The following is a 4,965-nucleotide window of genomic DNA, read 5'->3' on the forward strand; positions in this document are numbered from 1 at the left end:
CGCTCCGAACCGGAATTCCCCGACGAGCTTGGAACGCGGGAAAATCCCTCTGAGTTGTGAATAATTAACGAGTCGACGCTTGGAACGCTGTCATGCGTGACGCAATGACGAGGGGGCGGGGCTAGAGAAGGAGGAGTGGTGAACACCGCGAGAGGTGTGGCCTGCTGGAGTCCGGAAGGGAAAAACTGCCTTGTGGAGATCAGAATTGGGATGTGGGGGGGGCTAAAAGAAGTAACACGATCCGCGTTCAGACGAGACGGGCAGGCAGTGGCCCTGGCACAGCATACTAAGCGGGCTTAGTGTCAAACTCCCTTTTGTGGTTTAGCGTTGGGCTAAATTGAGACTCGTTGTATTTTGGGGACGGAAAAGAGGGGATAAATTTAGTAACCAAGGGAAGATATTCAATAAAGGGGGGAAAATTTGCAGCTCAGGGTTGCAGGCGCCTTCCTTTCAAGTTGAGCTTTTGTTTGAAGGCTGTCAGTGGCTACAATTTGAAAATAAGATAAGATAACCTTTATTGTCACTTTTTTTTCTGTGAACACACTGGCAGACATTAAAAAAAATGAAAGCCTGATGCCCGCTTTCAAAATAAATATGTACCCATATACATATGTACATGTACATACATGCACACACACATATACACACGTGTATGCATATATTTATTTATTTATTATTGCAATTTATATGCCGCCTTTCTCCCTGGGGACTCAAGGCGGCTTACAAAATGACAAATTCCGATACAAATCAAATAAAATTAAAATCAGCGACCTTATTAAAAACAATTTAAAATTATGACAGTGTACCCCCAAACGGATCAGTTGAGTTGACGAAAGAGCCACGTCTTCAGCTCGTGACGGAAGGAAAGAAGGTCGGGGGCTGTCCTGAGCTCGGTGGGCAATCACAATATATGTGTGTATATACATATATACATACTAGTAGCTGGATACCTGTGCTTCACCATGAAACTTTGTGATCGGGCTTGATCCATTGACACTTAAAAGCTTGAAAATTTATGTAGAATGTGTAACTCCTTAGCATCAGAGCGTGTTAATAATAATATAAGAAATACTACTGATCTGATGGTCATTTTGAAAAATCCTTTCTTAGCAAGCACCTAGAAGCCAAGAGGAACATAAGTGCCAATTTTCAAGTTTGTAGACTTTACAGTTCTGGAGATTTTGTGATGAGTGAGTGGTATTTTTTTTTTTTTAATTTGATTTATATGCCGCCCTTCTCCAGAGACTCAGGGCGGCTTACAATGCATTAAGCAATAGCCTTCTTACTTTTGTATATTTATACAAAGTCAGCTTATTGCCCCCACAAACTGGGTCCTCAATTTACCCACCTTAGAAAGGATGGAAGGCTGAGTCAACCTTGAGCCTGGTGAGAATTGAACTTGCAGTAATTGCAGGCAGCTGGATGTTAAATGCTGCCTTAGGAGGCATTAGCCTCCTACGCCACTCAGGCTTTTATATATACAGATAGATATACATATGGTGTGAGGAAGAGGCCTTCACCCTGTAGTGGATAGACTGGCTAAAATGATGGTTTTATATATATTTATATCATCATCCTCATTCTTAGCCATTGTCTACCCACTGCAGGATGAAGGCCTCTTCCTCATGTTTCCAACCAATATGGTCCTGAGCTTTCTTTTGCCAATTGGACCTGCAACATTTGAATACACACACAGAGAGACACCTATAGTATATAAACAAATATTAATCGCAGTCCATTTTGAATACAAAATACAGAAAAAAAGAGTCTTTTGTGAATGAACGAGGTCGATACTATGTGGTACAAAGCTATTCCAGAATCCAGTTGTTCTGCTTCGGATACCACAAAGCCCCTTCCCAGGAGGTAACTGGGAAGCCATTGCTGGTCTTTTAAGCCTTATGGGAGGGGCCAATCAACTCTTGGCCCTACTCCCGAGTCATCTTTTTTGCTTTAGCTGCTCCTTCCTTCTGGCAGTTCTTCTCATACATGCAGTAGGAACAGGCTCCTCCTGTTCCTCTGCCTCTCTACTCTTAGCCTCTAGATCAGTGGTTCTCAACCTTCCTAATGCTGCAACCCTTTAATACAGTTCCTCATGTTGTGGTGACCCCCAACCATAAAATTATTCCTAAAACCAGTGAAAATATGTGTTTTCCGATGGTCTTAGGCGACCCCTGTGAAAGGGTCATTCGACCCCCAAAGGGGTCCCGACCCACAGGTTGAGAATCACTGCGTCTAGAGGCTCCGAAGTCCACACATCACTCCCCGATGGCTCTGGCCCCATCTCTGCCTCTGACGCAGAGCCCTCATCCGGGCCTTCCTCAGCCTCCAGGACTGGACCCTGTTCTTCCTCAGCCTCATCGCTGTCCGACTCCGCTGCCAGCTCTGCAAGTTGCTGGCGGACCACAACACACTGTGCTCCTGAACATTTAAACCCACATCTCTCAAAAATTGTTTTCCTTGCAAAACCAATCCTATCTCCTATCTCACTTTCTTACCCCTTGTCGTTAAGTGTTTGCATACTGCTGAAGGAAAGGTGGAGTGAGGGGTGTTTCTGTGTGTACGTTGCACCTTTCGTTCGTGCTTTTTGACTCTCACTTGGCCTAGTCCCTGCAATTTTCTTGGGGAGATTTCTGAAGTGGTTCTTTTATGGTGTGACGGCAGGTTTATTCCCTGCCCAAATTACAGGTTGTCCTCAGCTTAACAACAGTTCATTTAGTGACCGTTCAGAGTTACAATGGCACTGAAAGAAGTGACTTATGACCGTTTTTCAGTTACCACCCTCGCAGCATCCCCAAGGTCAGGTGGTCAAAATTCAGACGCTTGGCAACCAATTTGTGCTTATGACCGTTGCTATGGGAACGGTTATGGTTAGGTTATGGGAATCAACTTTTCTGACCTTCCGATCAGCGAAACCCATGGGGAAGCCAGAGTCAATCAATAACCGGCTTACTAACCTATCGATTACAGTGATTCACTGAACAACCAGGGCAAGAAAGCTGGTAAAACGGGTCAAAACTCACTTAACAAATGTTGGGCTCAGTTAAGGTCATAAGTCGAGGACGACCTGTACTGCCACACTCAGACCATTTATAAGACTTCTCGCCCGTGTGGGTTCTCTGACGTAGTGTCAAATCTCCCTCGTTCCACAGTCAAATCATACATGGCTTTCTCCAAGGGTGGTGTCTCGTAACTTGATTTTACCCACAAACTCATGGTACAATCCGAGCAGTTCAGGGGTGTGTTCTACTTACCTTTACTACCGGTTTGCAACAGGATCGTGCCTAGCTTCTGCGCATGTGCAGATCGCCGATGATGAAATCCAGGGTGGTGGGCGGGGCCTCCCACCGGTTTTACTACCGGTTCTTGTGAACCGGTCCGAACCGGGGGCAACCTACCCAGTGGTGGGTTCCTCCTGGTTTGGCCGAGCCAGTAACAGTGACGATATGATGTCACCAAATCGGTTCTCTTCGTTTGGGAGCTGGGAGCTGGCCCCCCCTGCATTATTCTTACCTTTTATTTGGCCCCACCCCCAATCTATTGCTGCCTCCCGAGTCCCAGCTGCGGCTAGAAGGGAAAAAACTGTTAAAACTCTTGCCGCGGGGCTTCAAAGGGCTGCCCTACAGCTGATCAGTGTTAAAAGGCAGTGTGGTGGTAGACCGGTGCCTCCAAAAACAAATGAGTAGACCAGTGCCTCCAAAAACAAATGGGTAGACCGGTGCCTCCAAAAACAAATGGGTAGACCGGTGCCTCCAAAAATGAATGAGTAGACCGGTGCCTCCAAAAACGAATGGGTAGACCGGTGCCTCTAAAAACGAATGGGTAGACCGGTGCCTCTAAAAACAAATGAGTAGACCAGTGCCTCCAAAAACAAATGGGTAGACCGGTGCCTCCAAACATGAATGAGTAGACCGGTGCCTCTAAAAACAAATGAGTAGACCGGTGCCTCTAAAAACGAATGGGTAGACCGGTGCCTCTAAAAACGAATGGGTAGACCGGTGCCTCTAAAAACGAATGGGTAGACCGGTGCCTCCAAAAATGAATGAGTAGACCGGTGCCTCCAAAAACGAATGGGTAGACCGGTGCCTCTAAAAACGAATGGGTAGACCGGTGCCTCTAAAAACGAATGGGTAGACCAGTGCCTCCAAAAATGAATGAGTAGACCGGTGCCTCCAAAAACAAATGGGTAGACTGGTACAGCTCTGCAAGCAGTTAAAAGCCTGGTAGACCAGTACCAGCTAAATCCTAAAGAATTGTCACATGACCATCAAGTCACGCCCACAAAATAAGCCATGCCCACAGAACCTGTAGAAAACAATTTTAGAACCCACCCCTGAAGCAGTTGTATGGTTTCTCCCTGGTGCAAAGCTTCTGATGGGGACACAAGGCTTGTGATGGAACTGAAACTCCATCCATACTTTAGGCCACTGTCCCAAAGGTGGTTTTTTTTCCAGAGGCAACTGGATTTTCTTTTTTTTTTGTCCTTTGAAGACATTTCGCTTCTCATCCAAAAAACTTCAGGTCACAACTGAAGAAGCTTCTCGAGATGAGAAGCCAAATGTCTTCAAAGAAAAGCCAGAAAGTCCAGTTGCCTCAGGAAAAAAAAGCACCTTTGGGACAACCATGACCTGGATCACTGAGAACTTCCGTAGACTTTAGGCCACTGTTTCTCAACCGCTTCAAGAACTGTGGACTTCCATGCCCAGAATTCCCCAGCCAGCATGTTGGCTGGAGAATTCTGGGAGTTGAAGTCCACACTTCTTAAATTGTTAAACTGCTCTAGGCAAATAGTGTTTCTTTCCCATTTCGATTTTCTGGTGCCTAGTAAGATGTACACTCCACTGGTGGGTTTCAAAATTTTTTACTACAGGTTCTGTGGGTGTGGCATGGCTTGGTGGGCATGGCAGGGGAAGGATACTGTACAATGTCCATTCCCACCCCACTCCAGGGGAAGGATACTGTAAAATC

This window comes from Pituophis catenifer, unplaced genomic scaffold (genome assembly GCF_029215685.1).
Source record: "Pituophis catenifer annectens isolate HBS135680 unplaced genomic scaffold, rPitCat1.0.hap2 SCAF_2, whole genome shotgun sequence".
Lineage (NCBI taxonomy): Eukaryota > Metazoa > Chordata > Lepidosauria > Squamata > Colubridae > Pituophis > Pituophis catenifer.